This window comes from Alligator mississippiensis, chromosome 1 (genome assembly GCF_030867095.1).
Source record: "Alligator mississippiensis isolate rAllMis1 chromosome 1, rAllMis1, whole genome shotgun sequence".
Classification (NCBI taxonomy): domain Eukaryota; kingdom Metazoa; phylum Chordata; order Crocodylia; family Alligatoridae; genus Alligator; species Alligator mississippiensis.
This window is the reverse complement of record NC_081824.1, coordinates 375,464,971-375,491,795: the sequence shown is the minus strand read 5'-3', so window position 1 is coordinate 375,491,795 and position 26,825 is coordinate 375,464,971. Positions and strand designations below refer to the sequence as shown.

At 41.6% G+C, this 26,825-nt stretch overlaps 1 long non-coding RNA gene across 3 annotated transcripts in view; it reads right to left on the bottom strand.

The window, feature by feature from the left end:
- LOC132247787 (uncharacterized) overlaps window positions 1-14,796 on the bottom strand; it is a 103,838-nt gene extending 89,042 nt beyond the window's left edge. For all 3 annotated transcript variants that reach the window (XR_009459224.1, XR_009459223.1, XR_009459225.1), the window contains exon 1: window positions 14,734-14,796. This is a non-coding gene — a long non-coding RNA (uncharacterized LOC132247787). The remainder of the gene's footprint in view (window positions 1-14,733) is intronic.
- Between the last annotated feature and the right edge of the window lie 12,029 nt (window positions 14,797-26,825).

The following is a 26,825-nucleotide window of genomic DNA, read 5'->3' as shown; positions in this document are numbered from 1 at the left end:
GGGCTGTGCCAGACTCCTTCTGGGAGTGTGAGCCCCTGATCTGCCTGCCAGATGACAGGAGGCTGCCACTGCTGGCTGGGACAAGCACTGGGTGCAGCCAGCACCCAGCACCAGGAAGATTGGTGCTGTTGCTGGCCCCAGCCAGCAGCAACAGCATGCTGTCATCTCGCGCACAGATCCGGCTGCCATGCTGGGCTGGAAGCTGTACCAGAATCTTCCCCGGGGGGAGCGGGAGGCATGACCTCTGGATCTGTGCAGGATAACAGGAAGCTGCTGCTGCCGGCTGGGACCGGTGCTGAAGCCACGCCCGGCTTCAAAAGTAGAAATGTTTCAAAACTTTTGAAATATTTCAAATGCCCTTGTTTCATTTCAAAGCTCTTTTGAAGGCTTTTGTTTTGTTTTGATGTCACTATTTCGAGCTCAAAACGCATCAAAACAACTTCAAAACTAAACACCTGGCAAAATTTCACAGAGCCCTGCTTGTGTAGGGCTTGTGTATACTATATGACTTCTGTATGACTTGTGAATGGCTGTGCAGTGACAACTGCACAGTTAGCGTTTCATGTAGATGCAGGCTATGAGTATGATTTGGATCTCATTCTCTGTAATGACAGGAGAAAAAAAGTAGGGAAGTCAATCCCCTAGAGAAAACATCAAAGATACTGGGCAAACTACAAGAGGTATCCTGCCAGCACTAAGGAGGAGTCTCTTAATTTCTATCCCTGTCTGGAAACGGAGGAAGCTTAGTACATCTTTAGTTATAGTAAGAGTGAATCAAATGGTCAGGAGTCATGCCTCAGAGGTAGCTCTCTGTGTCTTGTTTTGCCTTAGGCACCAGATTGCCTTAATCCAGCCTCCATATTACACATCCACATCAAAGCACCTTCAAACTCAGTACTTATGTAGGTGAGGATTAAGGGGTGAAGCAGATCATACTTAGTTATTGAAATAAGGGATGTCAAGCTTCCTTTACAGAGAAAATATCAGTGCTACAATCAATACAAATTCTCTGGTCCACACAGACTTCAAATATTATTACAGCAAAGCTACCCAGAGTCATTCAGTAAAGAAATAGTAGATTTTGTCTGAAATAGCTTTTGATAATCATTGATTCCTGCTGCAATATTAGTTGAGATGTTTTGAAAGGTTTTTTTTTTGGTGTAAAAGTTTTTTGTGTGCATGTGTTTAGATGATAGAATTAAAAGAGAGAAGAATATATTCCTATTATTCACTATAAATATCCACTTAAGATCTCAGGATGTCATCCTTCCTCTGTACTCAGCCTTGGTGAGGTTGCAGCTGGAGTACTACATCCAGTTCTGAGCTCCACAATTCAAGATGGAGGTGGAGAAGCTTGAGAGTCCAGAGGAGAGCCACATACATGATCAGAGGGCAAGAGAACAAGGCTTCTGAAGACAGGCTGAGAGCCATGGGACTCTTTAGTCTGGAAGAGCACAGGCTCAGGGGGGACCTGGTAGCTGCTTATAAGTACATAACAGGTGCTCATCAGGACCTGGGAAAATATCTGTTCACCAGATCACCCCAAGGAAAAACAAGGACCAATGGTCATAAACTCCTACAAGATCATTTTAGGCTGGACATAAGAAAAAAAATGTCTTTACTTTCCAAGACCTGGAATAGACTCCCTCCAGATGTGATGCAGTCACCTACTCTGGACTTGAATTCAAGAAATGCTTGGGTGCTTATCTTGCTGGGGTCCTTTGACCCTAGCTGACTTCCTGCCCCTGCAGCAGGGGGCTGGACTTGATGATCTTTGAGGTCCCTTCCAGCCCTAATGTCTATGAACTCTCTGAAATCAGGTTAGACATGATTTCCTTGTTGTGAATCCATGCTGGATGTCTCTGAACACCTGGTTTTCCTGCATCACAAAAGATTCCTTAGGGACCCGTTCCCTGATCTTCTCAGGTATTATGGTCAGGCTTCTACTTATTAAGTTATAACAGAAGTATTCCTAATGTCTTACTAAATATCTTCTCTCAATGAAGATACTTGCAGACTGTGATTAAATGTCCTCCTTGATCAAACAAGTTGATTAAAATATCTTTAGGATGGGTATGTTCTTCAAAACACAAATAATTTACGTATCTCTTCTCTGAACTCTCTTCGTATTTTCATATACTTAATATAGGATAACAAACTTAACAGGATACCAGCCAGCCCTGGTTATCAAATACACGTGCATTTTGGCACACATAACTACTCCACTGTAGGAGTCCTTGACCCAGACAGTACTATTCTACAGTGGAGTTAATTAATTTACTGTGGCCTAATACAGGCACTTATGTAGACAGTGACATTTTCCTGTGGAGCTTATTAGCTCCACAGTAAAGCACACGTGTAGACACACGCTATTCTTACCTGATAATGTATGCATCCCAGGATGGCATTAACTGTTTTATCACATATCACACTGAGGTTTAAGTAAAGCTTGCTATCAACAATAACAGACAGATTTTGGCAACTTTCAAGTCACTGTGCATCTGTTCATGTTTCCAGATTCTCATAATAAGTGATACCTAGTTGGTGAAAGTTTTTTTTTCCCCATCTTGTTTATCAATTTCAGCTCTTATTACATCAGGACCACATGCTTTGTTGTTCTTCCTCTACTTAATGGCTTTCAAATTCTCTTGATAAGTTGGTGCACTGACAATGTATTGTTGTGCTTAATGTGTTGATATGGAATGGCTTCAATGGTATTGTCTTCAACATTAGAACTTTAGTTCAGAAGCTCTTGAAAGTTCTCCTTGCATCACGTATTGATGATGGAGAAGTCTTTAAAGAATGTTGTTCTATCCTTTGATGTCAGAGGAATGGCTCTTTGTGGGCTTGGCCCATAAATAGTTTTGGCTGACTTGAAGAAACTATACATGTTGTGGCTGTCTGCAAACCTTTGACTCTTTTGCTTTGTCCTGTCACCACTTGTTCATTTGCTCTTGAATTTTCCTCTTGATCTGGGCTTTAATGTGAAAATAAATATTTTGCTTCAGTTTAAAATTGTCATTCCATCACGCTTTGAAGGCTTTCCTTTTTGTGCCAATAAAATAATATAATAATATATAATAAAATAAAATAATAGTGAATGGCTAGATAGACATTTCTATGTTATATACAAGCTATTTACCGTTCTATTGTATAAGTTGATGTCTAAGGAGTAGCAATCATTAAAATATCCACATATGACACGTTTAGGTGTTTGACACTGCCCAAAAACCTAGAAAAAAAGTCAGTTTCCCAAAATAAGAAAACTTCTTTTTTTTATGTGAATTTAGCATGATATAACACATTTACAGTTACATTATTATCCAGGTAAATGCTGAATAAATGCTTCCAGCTCTTTCCTTTTCTCATGAGTAAGTGGACTGAGGAAAAAATATCTTGTGGGCCTTACAACATTTCCATTTTCTTTGATCATTGTAATCACAATATTCCTGTCTGCATTTTCTGTTCTATTATAATTAGAATCCTTTAGCAGAATTCTATAGAAGGGGGGAAATGTAATTTGGAAAGCTTTCTTGTTCAACATACTCAACCGTTTCTTTGCCAAGATTTCATCCAAGATGCCCAAAGTGTGATTTATTTGTTTTGGGCCAGGTTTTCAATTATTCTAATCTGATAGCCTGCATATCATGAAAAATTGATATTGTTCCTGTTTTTCAACACAAACAAAGAATACCTTTAAAACTTTTATTTTATGACTAAATCACAGTTTCTGACCCTCTCAGACTGAAAATAGGACTCCTTGTATCTTGACGCACTTTGATTTCAAATTCTTATTTTAAAGTTTTTGGTAGGTCATGGCAAGCTCTTATGGTTTTCACTTTTTATTTTCAGGCAAAATATGTTAAAAGAAGTTTCCTTTAAAGTTAATACATGTCACACTTGCCTAGAAAGTTACCTGTTTAATTATAGCACTGGTAAATTACTAACCAAATACCATTCTTAAATTAAATCCCTGGTGATTTCAGACTTGAGCTGGAGATAGGATTTAATCCTCCAAACTGGAATTTAGCCTTTTGTTCCCCACATGTATCTTCAGCCATATGATTATATTTTTCTGAATTTTCAAGCCTCAGTTCTGAAAAAAAAAAAAACCTTGCAGGAATTTCCATTCACTCCACAGAGGTGCCATGCAGGGACAGGAATGTGCACAAACAGATATATTGACGATGTTCAGTTGGTATAAATCAGCAGAGTCAAATAAATTAATATAATTAATCCAACTTATACTAAATGTAAATCTGGCAAATAAGAACTGTTCTGTACAATGCATTTATTTAGTGGCATATTTAGATCATATATATAATTATTATTCAGTAATATGCAACTTCATAAACCTGTTCAGACCACTTTATGTTAGATAATGGCTAATAGCTAAATTCATCCATATCTACAATATATCTATTTCTGTTTGTCTATTTTCTTCAAAGATAACAATCAGCTCTTCCATGGAAACAATGCTCTTGAACTGAAAAAACCCCAAAACTGCAATCAGTGTGAAAAGAAGCTGATGAATAATCTGCAGAAGAGTGTCCAAATACAGCCAAATCCTTTCACAGAGAAATATTTTTATCCTCATTACTGTGACCATCCGTATGGCATTGTATGAATTGTTCTAAAGCCATTGTGCATGCAGCATGGGGGCAAGACTTTGACAGTATAGTTAGGAGTAGGAACAAGTCAGCTCCCAGTGTTTAATTTCTAAGAGGTTACTTGTTTATTTATTTTCTCACCTTGTTCCCTGCAGTGAACTGTACTTTGTCCAACTACATTTTGTTCCATCTGATTTAGGAATAACAATGCTGAGCTATTTGAAACTAAGTGCATTGCAGCACTTGGGGAATAGAGATATGGAAAGTGCTTGTATAAACTCTTGCTCATATTTGAAGGGCAGTGAAACCAATGGGAGCAGGTGTTTGCAAGAAGAGATCCAACATGGTGTATTCCAAGGTCAAATAAGAAAGGGGAAAATGTTTGAAGGTACACACAGAGGTGCAAGGTGATAGTGAATGCAAATAGACATTATTACACACATTTGGGGGAATGCAAATGCTTGTTTCAATTTAGGAAAACATACTTTTAATTTCCTTTTTCTAAGTCCTGCTAGGAAATAATTTGGTTTAGAGGTTAAGCTCCTAGTCACAAATGATGACACGTATAGAGTGTTCTATATAGAATGTTGTTGGCCTTGTTATTGACAGAGAGAACAGATAATTTCAAAACATTTCAAATGTAAGCATTTCTTTGGACTACAAGTTAGCCTTTTAATTGTCCAATCATTTCAAATATTTATTTGAATTTTTATGGGGGAAGAGTAGAGTCTTCCCCATGCTATTCAATAGGGAGCCCAGATTTTCTCAGATGACATCCAGGTAATGGGGCCTGTACTGGTCACTCCTGTTGTGGGGTGTTCTAGAGAGTGAAATGGTTTCTTCTTGACCTTGCTGCTGGCACATATGGGACTTTTGCCTGTTTTGACAGCTGGTGAGTCAAAAGTCAATTTCTATTGCAGCCCTATCCTTCCTTGCTTTTCATCTAGTGACCTGCATCACTATGATGTTGGGGTTAGGCTGATCACCAACCTTTGTTTGTTTTCACCTTTTATCCAGCTTCCTAGATAAGTAATTTGGTCATAACTTTGGCTGAGTCAATTACACTTAGTGGGTTAAAAATGGTAAGATGCAAGGTCACTGTAACCTAATGGGCTGCTAGAGATTGAGCTTAGAGAATGTTGAAAAGAAAAAGAGATGGTGCCTTTTTGTGTGTGTGCAGTGTGTGGCAGCTCCCAACTAATTTCTCCTACTTAATACATGGAGGGAAGGAACAGGTAGGATTTTGGCTCCCTGAACTGGTCTAAAGGTACACAGGGAGAATTACTCTCAAACCAATACTTAGGCTTGTAGAATCCAAGGCAGTGGCTGAGCAATTTGAAAAGTGGTTCTCACTTGGATATAGGCTTGTAATAAAGTCACACCTTTCATATTTAACCATACTATGTCATGTGTGTGTGGATGTCTGCACCAGGCTATTTTATTTTTCATAGCAAACTGTAGGAAAAGGTGAGAAGTAAGTGGCAGGAAGAGCAGGAAATAATGTTTTCACAGAATAAGGACAATATTGTATAGGAACCCAGGAGTTTATCTGTCTCATGTCTGGAGTTTGGTTCACACTTTAGAATTTTGTTACAGATTTTGCTGAAGCAAGTTGCACTTTATAACTAGACTTAGCTAAGAGAAACACTTTTCCATTTGGCTTTTAACAATACAGTATATTATTTATACTTCATTTTATGTCTTACTATAAACTCACCACAAAGGTGTTTAAATTGTCTTTAGGTGGGCTGACAAGATGCCTTATGATTCTTACTGAGCTACTGAATTAACAAAGTAAAAGCCGACAGTTCTACAACTATAACCTGATTTTGTATACACAAAAGTCAAACTTCTGAAATGCTAGAAGACCAGAGATGTCTCCAGGCTGCACAGTCTTTGGTTAATAGCCATAGGCATGTAGAGGATTATTTTGGTCACCAGAGGGCTTCCTGTTCTTATATGAATGCAGAGATAAAATAAAGTATTGAGGTGGAAGAAAAAAAAATTACTCTAAGTAATAATGTAGCAGGGTCCAGTGGGTCAGTTACTGCTTCTGAAGCCTTTGGTGTGAATGCAAGGACTGTTGCCAGCAGCATGTTGTGTTTGTTTCATTTTCCAGTCTGCTTTTAACATCTTTGCAGCAGGGATTATCATTTAGAATGTGCTTGTACAGCACCCAGTAAAATAAAGTGGTGATATTTGTTGTGATCTCTAGGTTTTTGCTTCAATATATTACTAATTGTATTCAGTAGAAGTGTATCTGACTCAGATTCCCAAATCTGAAGGCAGCCAATTGAATGTGTGTGTTTGAATTCTGACTCTATTCATGTGTCCATGCCATATGTGTAAGGTGCCATAAGGTAATAGAGGATAAGGATTTATAATGCATCTGCTGCTCTGCAGTAGCTGCCTGTCTCCATATTCATGCTTGATGGTACATGAAAGTTAACCTATGGTAACTTAACCCTCAGTGAAAGAAACAATTCACTGAGCTGTTCTAGTTAAAAGCAGCAACAGCAAGAACAAAAAGAAATATTTCATTTTGACATATCCTCAATGAAAATAAATCAGTTTGGTACCTGAAACAACCTTTTGTTTTCCCATCTCATCTAAAAACATAAAATTACAAGCTTGTAAACAAAACATTTATTTTAACAGTTTTTTCCCCCTTTTATATTGGTTCTGCAAGCGCACTGAAAAGTAAAAAATACCTAACCCAGTAATTTGGACACCTCCAGTTGGAAGATAGGTAGAGAGTAAGGCAGGAAACTACAAGAAAAAAAAAAGGTCTTATTGTTAAGGCAGCTGAATGCTGCCCTAGGGAATTGGATTTTATAAGTGCCTAATGCCTATGCCACAGAGTTCCTGTTCGAATCCAGTCAAGTCAAGATCCAGGATCTTATTTACAGAACTGCGGAGCACTCATAGATGCAAACAGAGTCGCTGGGACTTGTGATTGGAACAAAGAATGCTATGAAATGTTAAGTATTCTGAAAAAGCAGGTCCTGAACATTTTGAACTAGGCACCCAAAATTTACAGTAGATATTTTTATTCAACTTTCCTGTGCCTCCCTTCCTCATTTGACAAATGGGCATAACGCTACGTCAGGCCTGTTGGGAAAATAACTTCATTAAGATTCATGAAGTGCACAGATTCTATCACGATGAGCAGCCTAAAAAACAACCTGAGGAAAGAAAGAATTCTAGTGTGCACTAAATAAAGCAGGGACCATGCATTGATAAATGAGGAGTAAACAAAATATTGTAAAGCTATTCATTAAATTAAGAACTGTCCATTTTGTGAAATAAATGAGGCAGGAGTCATGTGCAAAGATATATGTAATCATGTAATTAAAAGCCTGTGCTAGTTTGAACAGTTTGGAGCGGTGTCACAGTGAATAGGCACAAGGGAGCCACATTAAAGTTACACAGGCTGTCTTAATTCTGGTGCTTCCTAACTTTTGAATGCTTGATTCCATATTTGTAATAATGTAACTTTGACATGGATTTTGTGTGACATACACACATTCACATGTATGCATGCCCATGAGTGAAATATTTAACAAATGTTATAAAAAATGCATACAAAAGATTACATTAAAAAACCCCACAATTTTAGGTTGTAAAGTTAAGTACTCAGCAGCCATGAAATGCCAGAATAAGAGTTATTTATATAACTTTATCTAAGCCCCATTTATTCATTCTTCTCAGGTTTTGCTCCTCGTTCCTCTGCAAATCAGGTACAATTTTTTCTCCTCACTCACAGCTTTAACACCAGCAGTGGAGGAGGAGAATTAGAAATAGCTGTTGCCAAATGAAGCAGTTCAGCTGCACTGGGGCAAATTTGGCACAGCTGATCCTCTAGTTTGGATAAAACACACACAGCCCATTGTCCTGACTGTTGCTCTTTCAGGACAATGGGAGATGTGTTTCCTGCTTCCAGAGATGCTCCCCAGCAATCTTGGAGGTTTGTCTCAGCAGGAGGAGAATCTAGACTTTCCCTGCTTCTAGAGACACACTGCATGTGTCTGGAAGCAAGGGAAGCTAGGCAGGCACTATTAGGTCTTCAGGAACCTAATTGCATGCAGAAATTTCTGGGGTGTGCAGAACCAGGCCCCTCCAGCCCAGGGAGCACCTGCCTGGGGCATCAGGAGAGTGCAGGCAGCTCTTGGCTGATAGACAAGAAAATAGACATCCACCACAATGAAATGGTAAAAAAGTATTAGGAACATACAAGTATTGATTTAATTTTTTCTGGAGGAAACATGTTCCAGGTGTTAAGCTGGAAGATCTCCCTTGAGAAAAAGTATTTTGCACAAGAATAAATACCTATATGTTGCTCTACTCCCCTTCAGATCTGGTCTGGGAGAGAAGTGAAACAGTTGCTTTCTGACTTTTTGGCCAGAACAGGTGCTTTTTGCCCAGGCAAGGACTGACAGCTGGGGAGCATTGGTGGTGACGGGAAGCTGGGGTGTAGGGAAGTTTTACAGGTTTCCAAACCTGATTATAAACCCCTGGCTTTGCCTTCCAACTAGACAGGGTGGCAAACTTCAATTTCAAAGACTGCATTGCCTGGAACTAGGGCCAGGAGGAAAGTCCTGCAGGCTTAACATGCTGGTCTTATATCCCTGCTAGGCAGATACTGCAATGTTATCAAAGCCTGTGGGGCAAGAAATTGAGGCCATGTAAGTTCTCCTTGTCCTTGTTACCAGGCCTCCAGTCTTTAAAAGCTCTGTCTCTTGTCAGCTGAGTAGCACATGTAGCTACAGCTGTGGGAACTGAATCAGGGAATCTCTCCCTGCCTTGCTTCCCAGCTCATGGGCTTTAAATAACAGGGTAACAAAATAGCAGAAACTTGGTGAGATAGCTCGAGCACTGTCATTGATAGGTATAAACTGTTCAGGAAGGACAAGCAGGGGAGAAGAATAGAGGGAGTCCCACTGTATGAATACTTATAGTTCCATCATGAAACTAGACATAGGCCTTTTGAAAGTCTCTAGGTTAGGGTCAGAGTGGAGAGCAACAAGGGTGATGTTATGGTGTGTCTGTTATAGACCACCAGACCAGGAGGTGGAGGTGGATGAGGCTTTCTTCAAACACCTAGTGGAAGTTTACAGATCATAGGCCCTCATGTTCATGGGGGATTCAATCACCATGGTATCTGCTGGGAGGGAAATACAACATTGCATGGACAATCCAGGAAGTTTTTGGAGAGTGTTGGGGACAACTTCCTGGTGCAAGTGCACTGCTTTTCTTGACCTGCTGCTCACAAACTGAGAAGAATTGGTGGGAGATGTGGAAACGGATGGCAATTTGGGCACCAGTAATCATGAGAAGACTGAGTTCAGGATTCTGAGGAAAGGAAGAGAGGAGAGAACCAGAATAAGTACCCTGGATTTCAGAAAAATCAGACTTTGACTTACTCAGGGAACTGATGGGTAGGATCTTTGGGGAGGCCAGTCTGAGGGGGAAAAGAATCCAGGCGAACTGGGTGTATTTTAGAAGAAACCTTACTGAGAGCACAGGAATGAACCATCTTGATGTGCAGGTGGACTCACAAGTATCTCAGACAGCCAGCTTGGCTTAGCAGGGAGCTATTCAGTGAACTAAAACACAAAAATAAAGCTTAAAAGAAGTGGAAACATGGACCAAATACTAAGAAGGAGTATATGGGCATTGCTAGGGCATCTAGGGATGAAGTCAGGAAAGCCAAAATGCCATTGGAGTTGTAGCTAGCAAGGGATGTGAAAGGTAAGAAGAAGGGTTTCTACAAGTATGTCAGTAACAAGAGGAAGATCAGAGAAAGTGCGAGTCTCTTACTGAATGGGGAGGCAACCTAGTGCAGAAAAGGCTGAAGTAGTCAATGCCTTTTTCACCTTAGTCTTCACAGGCAAGGTCAGTTCCCAGACTACTGTACCTGGCAGCACAGCTTAGGGAGGAAGTGAGCAGCCAACAGTGGTGAAAGAAATGGTTAGGGATTATTTAGAAAAGCTGGACATATACAAGGCCATGGGACTAGATGGGATGCACTTGAGGATGCTGCAGGAATTGGCTGATGTGATTGCAGAGCCACAGATGATCATCTCTGAAAACTTGTGGTGATTGGGAGAGGTCCTGGATGACTGGAAAAGGGCAAACATAGTGCCCATATTTAACAAAGGGAATAAGGAGGATCCAGGGAATGACAGACCCATCAGACTCACTTCAATTCTTGGAAAAATCATGGAGCAGCTCCTCCAAGAATCTATTTCTAAGTACCTGGAGGAGAAGAAGGAGATTAGGAACAGTCAGCATGGATTCACCAAGGGCAAGTCATGCCTGGACAACCTCATTGCCTTCTATGATGAGATGACTGCCTCTGTGAATGCAGGAATACCAGTGGATGTAGGATACCTTGATTTTAGCAAGGCTTTTGATACGGTCTCCCACAACACTCTTGCAGGCAAGCTAAGGAAATATGGGCTGGATGAATGGACTGTGAGGTGGATAGAAACCTGACTGAAGGTTTCTATCCACTGACAGGCTCAGAGGGTAGTAATCAATGGCTCAATGTCTAGTTGGCAGCTGGTATAAAGTGGAGTGCCCCAGGGGTAAGTCCGGGAGCCGGTTTTGTTCAACATCTTCATCAATGATCTCGAAGATGGCTTAGAGTGCACCCTCAGCAAGTTTGCAGATAACACCAAGCTGAGCCGGGTAGTATATATTCTGGAGGGTAGGGCTAGCATTCAATAACCTAGACAAGTTGGAAGATTGAGCTAAAAGAAGTCTTATGAGGCTTAACAAGGAGCAGTGCAAAGTCCTACACTTGGGACAGAAGAATCCCATGCACCAGTACAGGCTGAGGGCTGACTGGCCCTGCAGAAAAGGACCTGGGGGTTACAGTGGACAACAAGCTGAATATGAGCCAACAGTGTGCCCTTGTTGCCAAGAATGATAATGGCATACTGGGCTGCATTGATAGGTGTGTTGCCAGTAGGTCAAAGGAAGTGATTATTCCCCTCTACTCTGCACTGGTAAGGTCACATCTGGAGTTCTGTGTTCAGTTTTGCTGCCCCCCCCCCACCCCCTACAGAAATTATGTGGACAAATTGGAGTGAATCCAGCAGAGGGCAACAAAAGTGGTTCGGGGGCTAGGGCACATGACTTATGAGGAGAGGCTGAGGGAAGTGGGCTTATTTTGTCCAAAGAAGAGAAGACTGAAAAGGGATATAATAGTAGCCTTCGAACTGCCCGAAATGAGGTTCAAAATAGAATGGAGGTTGACTGTTTTCAATGGCAGTAAATGACAGAACAAGGAGCAATGGCCTTAAATTGCAAAGGAAGTTTAGGGTAGATATTAGGAAGCATTTTCTCACTAGGAGGGTAGTAAAACATTTGAACAGGTTACTAGAGAGGTTGTGAACTCTCCATCCTTGGAGGTTTTTAAGACCTGGCTAGAGAAAGCCATAGCTGGGATGATCGTGTTGAGGATGGTCCTGCTTTGAGTAGAGGATTGGACTAGATTATTTTCTGAGGTCCCTTCCAACCCCAGTTTTCTATGATTCTATACTACAGAAAAGGCTGAGGTACTCAATGCCTTTTTACCTCAATCCATACAGGCAAGGTAAGCTCCCAGGCTACTGCACCAGGCAGCATAATTTGGGGAGGAGGCAAGCAGCAAACGGTGGGGAAAAGAGTTAGAGTCTATTTAGAAAAGCTGAACATGTACAATGGGGCTGGAAGTAATGCACCCAAGGGTGCAGATGGAATTGGCTGATGTGACTGCACAGCCACTGATCATTATCTTTGAGCTAGTCATACATCTTTGAGCTCATATCATACAAGGCAATCAGGTTGGTCAGGCATGACTTGTCCTTGGTGGATCCATGTTGATGGTTCCTAATCACCTTCTTCTCCAAGTGCTTAGAAATGGATTCCTTGATGACCGCTATGATTTTTCCAGGGACTGATATGAGGCTGAACTGTCTGTAGTTCCTTGGATTCTACTCTTCCCTTTCTTAAAGATGAATATTATATTTACCTTTTTCCAGTTGTCTGGGACCTCTCTTGATCATCACAAATTTTCCAGGTCATTTCTGCAGGCCATGCCTGGAAGGGGTCCATGTGTAATTTGGGACATGACCTGCAAGAAACCCTCTATATTTCCTAGGAGAGGACTGGAGGCCTCCAGAACTGTCCAGGTCAGGATGCTTCCAATGAGCAGCTTATGACCAATCTTATTTTGGCCTGATCCCTGGGGTAGGTGGGAGAAATTGATTTAGGAACCCGCTAGGACTGTTTTGGGTCCCTACTAAAGTGCTTTGGGAGAAGAACCTTTGATCCAAGTGCAACTACAGAAGGGTCCCCACCACTAGTGGGTGAGAGGATGTATTCTCCTGATGTGGAGAGAGAATAGTATTCTCCTGCTAGAAGGTATCAATCTTAACCTGTAATGCCCTAGTCAGTGCTTGCAAGGTGCCTAACTGGGACCATGTTTTCTTGGGCTGACCCAAGAACTTCCATCTTTCCTCCCAAAGATGGACAGCCAGAGCCTGGAGCCACTTGATAGAAGTAGGTAACCTGCTCCTGAGGCCGAGACATCTGCAGTGTGGCTGGAGACTATAAGGGTGGAGTGGGATCTATCTCTCTACCACCCAGATACTTCTCTTCAGGTAGCCTGAAACACAGTCCAGGCAAATGGTTAGGGCTCAGGGAGTGGATAGCCAGGAAGGTCACCTGATATTTGAGCAAGCGCTAGGACAGCATTTATTGGGAGTCAAAATCCCAGAGTCAATTTCAGGGTGAGCTAGGAACTGGAGCTGCAGTACCAGTGAGTTAAAGCAGCACAGAGTGGTCAGGAGCAAATACTAGAGCATTTGCCCAGACAAAGTGTTGTAGGCTGGCCCTCTATTTTAAAGTTGGGAGTGGGTGAGTTCTACTGCCTGTGGGTTTAGGGGATTGCTTTTTCTGATTGCCCAGCTAGTCCTAATTGAGCTTTGGGAACTCATCTGGACTTGCTTCAGGAAGTGCCCATTTTCCTGAAATCTCAGGGGATGAATTGCTCTGGTTATCTGATTGGCACTGGCTAGATCCTGGGCCCTGATCTTAGCTCATTACAACATTGGCATTATACTAAACAAGAAAAAGGAGATCACTTCAGAATAATTTTGTTCATGCATGGACACATTCAGAAACCACTTTCCCTGTTTTTGAATAACTCTATATGTAGACAACCATATTTCCTGCCATGTGAAATACTTCAGACTAGTAAGAGCTTTAATTTAGAAATTAATTGCTTAAAATGCATGCTTAATTCATCCTGCTGTCCAAGTACTAGATGGCTTTCAGATCAGGGTTTATTTTTCCTTTTTATTATACATCTGAGAAAATGGCTCTTTATGTAGGCATACATATATAAAATTCTATATCATATAGAATACTCACTACTATTAGTCTTTCTCTGAGAAATCATAAAATCATAGAATTGTAGCTAACCCCCCAGTTTCTTTCTTTTTATTTGAGAATACATTCCCTCCCTGTAACAGGTATCTGTTCTGGGCTGATACAAACTGTGACCCACACACCTGTTCCTGAGGCAACCACCTGCCTTCTCATCTGCCATGCCTTGCTGTTAATTAATTAGTTGATCTCAATTAGCGGGAGGCTGCCATTGTACTGCCCCATTGCCAGGGGGAGCTATCTGCAGTTCCTGTCCTCCCCAATACCACAGCCCAAGCCTCGCTGATGGAATAGCTGTTATGTCTCAGCCTTTTCCCAATCAGGCCCCTCTGTGGGCCTTCTCAAGTGTCACCCCCTCCTCTGGGGCTCACCACACTTTCTCTGGGGCTTCTCAACCATGCCCCCTCTCTGGGGCTCACCACACCCACTCTGGGGCTTTTCAACAGTGCCCCCCCCCCAGGCCAGGGTCTATGTACCCTGTACACTGCACCCCTACTGGCACTGGGGTCCCCACACTACTGTGGGTCCCCTATGAGGCCTCCTCCAACCCCTAATAGCCTCACCCAAACCACCGGTTTAACCAACAATAAAATACAAGCCCCTGGGCTGTAACATAAATTAAAGCCACCTGGCTTCAACATTGCTCAAGCATCTTGGAGCTGCTCCCCTTTTCTGCTAGCAGTACCTCCAGTCAAGCTTCTCCTTGCATCATTGCTCCCAGAGCTCCTGCTTCTCTGACTACTGGTAGGGAACTGCCTCTGGTCTCAGCTCCTGGGCTTTATAAGGGCCAGGCCCTGCCCCCTCTGGTCAGCTGACCTTCCCTGGTTGCCCCGGCAACCCACAGCTGTGCTCCTTAGTCACTGCTAGGGCTCCTTCCCTAGTAGTTTTCCCCTCTTCAGGCACAGGGCACCTGAGTGCTCTGTGACACTCCCCTTCCCCAACCATTTTTTACTCTTTATCTGCCCTCCTTATTCCTTATAAATAGTTATTAGTAGTCATAGATAAACTAAGTTCTTGTAGTCCATTCTTGTAACAAGCCCCTTTTTATATTGTAAATAGTATTCTGATATTTTGTATTGATTTTTACTGTTTTACATTGTATTCCTATTACATGTGTATTGATGTTTATTGTTTTACATTGATATTGTATGATTTAAGCCTGTTCCTGTAAATTAACCAAAGTAATATCAAGTTTCCATCTAACAATGTCAAGTCTCCATTTTGTCACCTTCCCAGGCATACCCTATTGTAATTGTGTTGCAACTATGACTCATACCTACCCCTCCTATGTAAATTGGTTCCTGGATGAATCAGAGTGAATGAGAGTGCTTGAGGCATAATGGTAGCAGGCCTAAAAATAGCTCCTGCTGAATGACCAGACTATCAACTTAATGACCAGACCATCAACTTAATGACTGGACCATCAACTTAGCAACCAGACCACCACCTTGCATTGACTTTCCCTGAAACCACAGACTTACTCCCAGGACCAGAGATAAAACCCAATATTTGAAAGATATTGACCCTCCAAGAAACCAGCAACCTGGAACCAAAGAACAGAATAGAAATCAGGAACTGCACCTAGAACTGCATGACTTCATCTGAACAGGACTGGCTCTTGCCTGGGCATGTGCTTCCCATTGGAGTCACAGGAAGCCCACCCCTATAAAAGGGGTGGTAAAGTGTGACCTCCTTGGGATGCCCTCTCCATCTGGACCAGCACTATGCCACATCATGTATCCACCCAGAGGCCCTGCTGGTGACCCCCTCTGGACAACACCTCACTGGAGAAAACCCAGACTGGCCATCAAGGATCAACTCACAGCCCAGGTAGCTAGCTATCACCCACCTTCTTCCCCCAAGCAAGGGGGAAGCTCTGCCTCTGCAAACCTTGACCTCAAATCCCTTCATTAAGCTTTTCCTCTTCTGCTACCATTGTATAAGTGCATGGGAGAGTTTGTGTGCATAGGTGTAGAAACCAATAACTTCGTGGGGATGTATAGTATGTTGCCTGTTTAATAAAACTGTTATTTTGGAACCCCGAGTTGGGTTTTTGTCCTACTGACCTCCTGGCCCTGCTCCAATCCCTGCTTTCTGCCCCTCTGACCTTCTTCCCGTCTCTCTCTCTCTGTCATCTTGGCTCCCTGTCTCCCACCTCCAACACTTCCATTTCTCTGCTGCCTCTGGCCCCATCCCAATTCCCTCTCTGACTTCCATCCCCACTCCATTTCTCTCTGCTGCTTTTTTCTTCCTGCTGCCTCTAACCCCAGCTGCTCTGTTGCCTCTAATCCCTGTCTCGGCTCTCTGCTGCCTCCGACCTCCAACACCCTCTGTCTCTCTGACCTCCATCCCAGTTTAAAACCCAGTTCATCTCTCCTCCAAACCATGGCTTGCTCTCCTCCAAACCCTGGTTCAGCTTTCACCGCCCCTCACCTCTGCTCCACTGCCTCTCCGCCTCCCGTCCCCCAGCTCCCTGCCAATTCTCCTGGCCTCGGCTTTTACCCTTGGCTTCCACTTCTTTACCTCCACTCTCCTGCCTCCCAGCTTTCTCTCCACTGTCATCTCCCAGCTCTCCTATGCTCCTCCTGGCCCTGGCTTTCTCTCTTCCTTGCCTCCGTCGCCTTCTGGCTTTCACCCCTGCCTTCTTCCAGCTCTCTGGCCCAGCTCTGCCTCTGCCACCCCTCCTCCCCATCCCAGCACCCCAGCCATAGCCTGGCTTCTACTCCACCACTCCTCCCGGATCTCTGGTAACTGTCCAGCTTTTACCCTGGCTTGCTCCACTGCCCGTCACCTCTGCTGCTCCACCGCCTCCTGGCCCCGGCCTGCCCTCTGCTCCTGGCTCTCTGGCTTGCTCGACTGCCCCTCACCTCTGCCGCTCCAACCCTCCTGGCTGTCCTGCTGCCCCTCTAGCCTGGCCTGGCTCCCTGACCCAGCTCTGTAGCCCCTCTCCAGCTTGCCTCTCCACCTGCCATCCCCTGCCTTCTCTTGGCTCCCTGGCACCGGTCTCCATTACCTCTTAGCTTTCTTGGCCTGCCGTCTCTCAGGCCTCCCACTCCTGGCTTTTGCTCCGCCACCTCCTGGCTTTCTTCCCCATCTCCACTGCCTCCCAGCCTCCCTGCCAGCACCCAGCCCCGGCTGACTCCCTTGGCTGTCTCTTCTACCTCTGGCTGTCTTCCCCATTTCCCTTGACTTCCCACCCACCTCCAATTCACTTCCACCTCCCAGCCATCTCTGCCAGTTCACCTCTACCTACATCTCCCCACTTTCTCCCCCAACTCTGCACCTGACATCCTGGCTCACCTCTATCAACTGGCCTGCACTGCCATCCCAGCTGTCTCTGTCTCTACCTCACAGCTTCTCTGCCCCCACTCCACTGCCTCCTCTTACTCTGGATTCCCTGCTGGTTCCCCCTAACTTAACTCCCACTCTACTGCCTTCCGGCCCTATCCCTACCTTCTCCGTTGTCTCTGGCCCTAGCTCCATTGTATCTGCTGCCTCTGGCCCCATCTCCGCCTTCTGCCACCCAGCTTTCTTTGCTGGTTCTTTCTTTTTCCCCAGCTTTCTTTCTCACCTTTGTCTGGGGTACCAAGTAATCCCCTAATGTTAACACACACAACACAGCCACTGAAGTGCATGTTTTCATGTGTGTATATGTGTATGTAAACCCATAGTGTTGTATCTGCAGTTTGTGTGTGTGTATATAATTTTGTGTCACACCCTTCTGCCTTACAGTGTGATATTGAGATCCTGAGCATTGATCTGACACATGTCAAGTCAACAGAATCATAGGAAGTTAGGACTGGAAGGGACCTCAGGAGGTCATCTAGTTCAACCCCCTGCTCAAAGCAAGACCATCCCCAACTAGATCATCCCAGCCAAAGCTTTGTCTAGCTGGGTTTTAAAAACATCCAAGGATGGAGCTTTTACTTCCTCTCTGGGTAACCTGTTCCAGTGTTTTACTACCCTCCTAGTGAGAAAATTCTTCATAATATCTAACTTAAACTTCCTTTGCTGCAATTTGAGACAATTGCTCCTTGTTCTGTCATCTGCCACCACTGAGAACAGTCTAGCTCTTCCTCTTTTTAACCCCACCTCAGGTAGTTGAAGGCTGCTATTAAATCCCCCCCTCAGTCTTCTCTTCTGTCCACTAAATAACCCCTATTCCCTCAGTCTTTCTTCATAAGTCATGTCCCCCACCCCCTCATTATTTTTGTTGCATGTCCACATTTACTCAAATATTCATATTATACAACATGAAATCTTAAATTGATGCTTAAGGCTGCATTGTAGTGATACAAGGTCACCTGGGATTAAACCCTGTCCCTTAAAATCACTAAGAAGTCTTCTGAGACTTCAGTTCTGCCAGGATTTGTTTTTGTTTTGGACTTTTAAAAAAGGATTCACAAGGCATTTGACAAGAGACTTAGATATTTGAGCTGATTGATGAGAACTAGCAGATTTTTTTTCCATCACGGACATCACTCCATTATTACCTTCTTGATGTGTCCTACAGATACTTTCCTTGTAATGCAATGAGGTAAAATGGTATTTTGCATGTAACATTTAGTCTTACACATGCTGACTTCTGCTTTCTACTCTAATTGATATCAAATGCTTGTTTGGGATAATTTGGTGTATATTAACTGTTCAAGGAAAAAAAAAATTATTTCTATATGTTTATTTTAAATGTGCCTTTGTCATCTATGTTCCATTACTTATCCTATGACTGTGAAGAAATTTTCCTCCAAGTAATCACAAAGGCATTCAGTATTTTAGATGTCATACTCTATAAGCATAGAGGATACTTCCTTGTAAACTTCCATGCTGTTTCTATAGGTTTGAAATTATATAAAAAAAAGCAAGGTAAGCTAGGGTGGGACCTAAAAGTGTAATAGCTACTTTACAAGTAACAGCCCATGTGAATTTCTTTATCCCATAGTAAATGTCAGTTAACTTTTGCTGGTTTCATTGAAGGGCAAGCTACTCATGTGCAGAGTAACTAACATGCTGCAAGTTCACTTTTTAGCTTATCTTGTAGTGACTTGCATAGCCAAAGCCAAGGGACTAGGCTGTATAAGAAAACCAGAACAGGAACTAAATGAAAGTTAGCAGAAACTGTCTTAAGCAGAAACTTTTTTTCTTTTTTTTTTTTACAATTTCCATTCTTTTTATCAGTGTTATTTTAAATATATTAACAATTTATGCAAAGTGCTGTTGTATTTTAATTTAAGTTAGTGATGAGAACTCAAGCTATGCAACTGAAATTCCATTTCATGATGGATTTCAATATTTCTCTTTATTCTGATTAGGAATTAAGCCTATTCATTTAAAAAGCTTCTGTAAAAGAAAATGAAAAAATAATGTATTTCAGGATGAAAGAAATGTTTCATTTTAACAGAAATTGTGCTTCTTATTTGGATTCCACTTCATAGTACTTACAGTATAATATATAACATAATGTGAACTAATAATAATGTTGTAAATAAAACATTTGATGAAATCAAAATTATTTCATCAAGTATTTTGTCTATGATGGAAGAACCATCCTTCCAGAAACGTCTTTTGGTGGGTTTATTTTTGTTTTTTTTTTGAGGTAGGTCAGTATGGGTTGTTTTGCCAGGTAAAATTTGAATTTGTGTCTATCTGGAATATAAATCTAAATTATACAGATGTTTAAATAAGCTATTTAAAAAGAAGAAAAAAAGCATTATTATTAAAATTAAAAGCAAGTTTTACTGGGCATTTTGACCCATTTTTTTGGTCAGTTTAAATCAGTGTAACACCATTTGGGTCAATGGATACTTGATGTTTTACACAAGAGTTGGTCCTGCCTTTTTGTTAAAGGATACATAAATACATATGAAAAGATCCAGTATATGGGCCATAGTCTATAACTAGAAAAAATGGGAACTATTATTAGCACTGTGAGGTACTTTAATATTAAGTAGTGTGTTTAATAATAGTGTTGATGCAATTAACTGAGTTATATTAGGAAAACAAAATTAATTAAATCAATGAGTCACTAAGCATTCAAAGGGCTTCATGCAGCCTCAGCAGTAATAACTTCGCACAACTTTTCCTGTGGTGCATCCACAGTCTGAAAAGAGAACAAATTTGTTACTGCGGCTCCTTCACTACATAGCTGGCTTTTGGTTTCTGCAGAAGAGGGAAAGTAACTTAAGAAACATAGAAAATACTACAAAATCACCTATATTTTCTCCCAAGATCCATCATCACCTTCTACATGCTGTTTAATACAAGGAAAGAGGAGAATGGGGCAAGTCTCTTTCAGTAATTATTTAACTTAATTAGTTCAGAAGGTCTATATTTAGACTTGCAGGTGCTGTTTGGTAAATTATTAGCAGGGATCCTGGTTTTCTCTGATTTAAAAAAAATCCCCAAATTTTGGTTAAAAAAAAAGTAACCCCAAATCTACATTTTTCTGTGATTTAAATGAAACACCACTAATGTATAGTTTACTTTTTTTTAACCGAAACTTTGGGAATATTTTTTAAATCAGAGAAAACCAGTCTCCCTGCTTATTAGGAATAGATAACCCAGAACTTTTGATGTACTCTGAACTAAATAAGTAGATCTAAAGTTGAAAGAATTGAAATAAAAACACTTAGAACTTCCTGACAAAAGAGAAGGTCATCTGATTAAACACAACCTCCTAATATGGAAATGATCATGAAGGTATAAATTAGATGATTTTTTTCAGACTGCTATCCAAATGCTTTGTGATGAAAAACAAAACATCTACCTGGCATCACTTCCTGTTACACTTTCTGCTTGTGCACTATGTGTATGCATTGGGGAAATGAACTGAATATTAAATACTGGAATGTGTGGAAGCACAACATATGCAAGACAAAGACTCAGAACTCTGTAATTTTCCATTGACTTGGCTGGGTGTTAGAGCAAGCCCCAAACAATAAATACGGTGTTAAATTCAGTTACTCCCCCTCAGCTCCCCTGGAAGAACTAAAAACATTAAAGCTGTAACTTCCCTGAATTTTCTTTCTGCTACATTTACTTTCGAATTCTGAGACGTGTGAGAATCTGCTGCACTACTTTACGAAGCAGATGATCAAATATGTGTTCTCTCCTAAATGCATTTTGAAAAACTACTATATTTTGCTTCATTTCTTAAGCTCCAGTGTGATTTATTTTTCATGTAAAGATTTTAGTACTTTAACAAAATAAAAGTATTTTCTATATTCTCTGTTTTCTGTTTGCAGCGTCCATTATTCTTATTGATACTTGATGACAAAGAGATATCTAAGTTTTACTGAAATATACAGAATGTCTAAAACTGCTTAGCAGTGGAAAAAATTATGTATTTAAACAAGTCATTATGTTTCTTGGGGTGGGGGGATATTTAAAAAACCTACAGTTTTTAAAGCCCTTAGGAATTGAAAAAATCAACTACAAATCTTCCTTCTCTCCCAAACTTTTCAACTATTAGGAAAAAAGCTACCTTAAAATATATTAAATGTTTAGAGTTGTTTTATGGAATTGGTAACAATTTAGAGGTACTCAGAAATATCATTTAAACAATGTATAGGTTTTTCAATGGTATTTTGCAAAGGATTTTGTTTTCACATCTTCAATTTGTTATTTACAATAAAAGTGAAGTACTGATGATTCTCTTTTGAATCAGGGAAAAAACAATTTTACTCACATAGTTAAGTGCACTAACTAATCAATCTGAAACATTCTTGTTTAACATGAGCGTATATTCAGCAGAATGGTGAAAAACTGTTGAGGCTTTGGAGTACACGCAAATGAAAGACTGGTGAGCACATCAAACTCATTTTGGTTGTGAAGGGGGTGAAAGGCAAATGCATTAACCTGCTGAATCATCCAGGACCCTGGATTCCATCAGATTCTAAAGTGCTTTATTGTACAACAAATCACTCTGAAACTTTAGAATTCTAAAAAGGAAATCCAAATGTCTTTTATTTACCAAATAAATCTGCAATAAGGAATTGTTACCATAATGGGAAAATTCTCAAAGTAACAAGGTGTTTGGACCTATGCCTGATGGATACATAGGGAAGTAAAAGTTCCCTCCTTCTTTGTGTACCCTGAGAGAAGACACTGATATAGTAGTTGTGATTGCACTTAAGGCAAGGCAAGGACTGCACCCCTGAATGGGAAGGAAAGCAATTGTCTTTTTTTTCCTCAGTACAGTTGATTTAGTCTGTCAAAGGAAGTTGAATGTAAGCAACTGTTCTGTGCACATGCATACAGCATGTTGGTGAGTTGTGAAAAGAAGGCCTTTGAGCCACAATCTTTGCTAATATAAAGGAGTGGCTCAGCACCACTTCCAGTGCTGTAAAGGAGATACAACAGTGAAATATCATGACACACAATTGGGATTGTGGGAAAGGAAAATGGTTGTGGAAACCTTTTATTCTACATTAATTTGGTGAATATTTCACTTACTACAATGAAATACAAATATCACAAGCTAGAAGGAATATGGAGTACTGGTAAGTACCCTACAGGTCACAAAGGTCTATCATTTGGGTTCATCGCAGACATGCAATACCCAGTGAGAACCTTTGGCTTGGTAAAGATATTTAAAAAACCCAAGAAAGAATTCATCTAAGCTATGCGGTTTTCTGTAAGTGGAATAGTTTAGATTGGTAGTGAACAGAACACACGTTCTCCCTTTGGTGGGGTGAGGGCAGAGCAAATCTTAGACTAGGTTCTGCCATTTTTAAACCAGTCTTTGCTGAATTTCTGCTCTGGGTATGGGTTTCCAATCACTTATTCTGGTACAAGTGTAATGTCTGGACTGGCCCTTTGAGAGGAATTTGTAATCATAACAATAAAACACAAAGTCTTAGGTCAAGACCAGTAATGTAAATGGGGTTAGGCAAGTGAAGCACCAGCCCCAGGTGCTGATTTAGATTGGTCTAGCATGTTCCCAGGGAGCCTGCACTGTGGCGGCTGCTGCAGCCAGTGTACAGGGTACCTGTCCTACAGCCTCAGCAGCCTAAGTTTTCATTGTAGCAGCAGCCATCAGAATAAAGTGAGTCTGTGCTGTGGCAGGTAAGACTTCCACCCTCCCCCAATCCCTAGGTCTCTGGTGCTCTGCACACTAACTCTCCCCCACTGCTTCCCCTCTGCTTTTAGGTGCAAAAATAGCTACCAATGTTCCCAGTGAAGACTGTAAAACCCATCTTCACCTGTACCAAAGTCTTATTTAAATCCTAGCCTCCAGATGTGACGCCCCTGTTCTATACTGACAGTATTATATCTATCTATCTATCTATCTATCTATCTATCTATCTATGGCAGTATACGCTCCATCTGCCCCAGTATCACAACATTCATGAGCCATGCCTGGTACCTCAAGGTATGTAGAAAAAACATTTAAACCTGTGTCTATGGTTGAATCACTGGTTCTCCAAATCTACATTAAATCTTCAGATTCAGATTCGGCTGAATTGAATTGGGGACAGTGATCTGAATCAAGAAATGGAATCACTGTCCCCAATTTAGGCCAAATCTGAATTCAAATCAAATATGGCCCATTTTGCATACCCCTATTATCTAAATATGTTTTGCTATTAGGGTTTCTACCAGCCCTGACTTCAGTTTAAAAATGTAAAGCAGTGTCTAAACTTTCTGGAGGTTGAATCTCCTCTTGGGGTGCAGGGATGGTTGTTGAAATTTGTCTCTCTCTTTTCCAGAAATGCTGAATGTGTGTGCACCATTTGTCATATATTCCTTAGATTTCTGCTTAACTGTCCAAAAGTGTAAATATTACTATCTATCCAAGGTCATGCCCAAAGTTAATAGATCATACCTATCTAAATTCCCCACACACAATCTCAATCTGTGGGCTCCTCTGATCTTTTCTTTCTAAGTGAAAAGTTTATGATAAAGTACAATGAATAAAATTTAGGCTTAAATGGGCCTATTGACTTAATGGGGCCAGAATTTTACTTGGTGCATTATTGTTATTGCTCTTATTTTTATTCACTATTCAACAGCTGCTGCATCTCCTTTCAGTGGTAACCCATTCATGGGTCAGTAGGCACTGACCAATGTGTTCTATTTGGTGTCCCTCCTTCAAGCATTCATTATTAAATTTTAACTGCCCCACTCCCATTCTTATTTTCACTTTAGTTGTCCTACCTATTCAGTTGCTGTGTCCCCAGTAGCCTCCCTATAAGGGAGGCTTAAAGTTTTCTTGGTGGGTCTATGCCCACTGAACCACAACACAACAAACAAGCCTGTTTTAATGGTGAGAGCTTTGAAGAGTTGACTAAAATGATTTCTTATTTCACAAGCATTTTAATTTTATTTATTTTTTTCCAACTTTTTTGAGGTTTTTGGATTAAAAAAAAATTAAAATGCCAATTGATCATGTTGTAGTGTTAAAATCACATGACTATCAAAAGGTAATGATCCAATTCTATTATAAATTTGTCACTTAACTTTTTTAGGTCTATTTTGCCTTCTGTAAAAAAATGACTATTTCCTGACATCATAACAAGTCCTCATCCTTTAATATAATCTGCAAATGGATTATGATATATAAATTCAAAATATTACATATTAAAATAAACCAATTTTTATTAGGTATCATAAAGTATAATTTGCTACGATTATATTATACTGTATAATTTACTGATAATGGTCTAGACTATTTCTTTAAATACAGCCCTTAGTAAGTGCCAGTTAGGAAATATATTAGCTGGAGAACAGGGATGCTTTTTGCCTGAAAGGAAGCCTTCAGATGTACAGTTCATCCTGGAACTTCTCTTTTATAGGAATATGTGACTGAAGGTATTTCCTGGGTTGAGTGAGTCCAGTCTCTTGTTATTGCATACAACTGTATCATGTAAAGGTTTTTAATACAATTGTCAAATGCTAACTTTAAAGTGGATAGGTTTCTTGCCTCAACTAAGGGCCTTATTACATTAGAATTATGGGCAGCTCTGGGAGCTCTTAACACCTGGATTGTTCACATATTAACACCTAAAACTTGTTTTAATCACTCCTTATGCTGTTTAAATTTATGTCACTGCAGAGCAGGATTATCTCTGATCTGTGTTATCCAGTTTGTGTTACACTAAGGGGAGAGCCCCAGGGATGGCAGGGGAACTAGAGAGAATCTGGGGCGGGGGGGAGCAGATGGGAAGCCTGGAATAGAAGAGGGGAGAGATTCTTACTTTATAGTCCTCCAGGCCCCTGCTGGCCTGAAGTATGACTGCTCCAAACTCCAGCTAGCACTAATACTAGTCAACATTGGTGCAGCTTGCAGTGTAATGTGCAGGGACCCACTCAATTCACGGCAGAAATAGAATGCACAGTGTCTCCTTTAATCTTGCATGTTGCCCCGTGTCGTGGAAACACACGCAGCATACTTTTGGGTCAGGTCAGCGGAAGCTTTTATTCAAAAGAAACTACAGCTGTAAGGGGGATTCCAAAGTGACATGGATTTCCCAAGCGCTTGGAAGGGGTTTCCCCCCCAAGAGCAAAATCAGGAGGCTTATATACTTTTTAACAGTCGCTTACAACTCACGTGATCATATAGTGAAATTAGCTAGAAAAGCAGCTATTAACATTACTTCATTACTTCTTTGCTGTTATCAGGATGAGAATTATGGAGGAGACAAGGGAGAAATAATACTCCCTGCCTGCACCTGGAAATCAGAGTTGTACATACTTTTTGCTAGGCCGCGGTGAGCGAAGCAGTTGCAGAGGAGTTACAAAGAACAAACACTTTCCCTTATCTGTTCTACTGTACAAAGCCAGCAATTCTCCACAAAGCGGTTATGTCATCTTATAACTCAAATGATCAAAGTTTAAGGCATTTCTTTTTTCTGATTCCACACCCACGTGCACCTTGCCCCCGTCCCCCTCCCCCGCCCCACTGCTGACTAGCAGAGGACCCTGTTGCTCCTTCCTGATCAGCAGGGAAGCCAAAACCATGGTTTTAAACATGGTGCTGTTTTTGCCTCCCCTCCAGTCAGCAGCAAACAGAAGGGCTGTCTGAGGCCTCTCAGCCACTCAGTGGTGGGAGGCAAAAATGGTGCCATATTTAAAACCATATTGTTTTCCTCCCTGCTGATCAGAAGTGAGCTCCCTCCACCAATCAGTGGAGGGCGGGCAGGGGAATCTGCAAGATTAAAGGAGCCACAGCACACCCCACTTCTGCCATGAATTCAGTAGGTCCCTAGTAATGTGTAATAAGGCCCTAATCCTGTAGGAAAGTGTGGCAGGGCACTGTAGGTGCCTGCCACTTTAAGGGCCTAAAGCTAGCAGCTGGCAGATGCCTGATGACGGCAGCCATTTTGGATCTAGGGCTGCCCATATAAACAGGCCACGTTTGCTATTAGAGGCTGAGGTAGGCAATAATATTGTCTGTCTGTAAGGCTGCTGGTATCATCTGGAGGTAAGGGAGGAGTTGTAGGGGATGGTCAGGAGGCTCCTGGCCTGGGGTATGATCTAAAATTCTACCCTGCTGGGAGTGGGTGGCCTGGTGGGGCTCTCAGTGTTACAGGAGCCCCCAGGAAATGCCAGGCCAGTTATCACCCTGGTGAAAGGTGGATAGGGGTGCCTTAACCCTAGCCCTCACCTTTGGGTGGTTTTGTGTACCATTGGAGGTAGTTGGAGCCAGGCATGGCTGTGGCCACCTGAGTCCTGTGGGGGTGCAAGACCCTGAGAGGGAAAGTTGGGGATAGGCATGGCTATGTCCACCTGAGCCCACTGGGGAGCAAACCCCCATGGCCCTGAGTGAGGGGGTGGTCT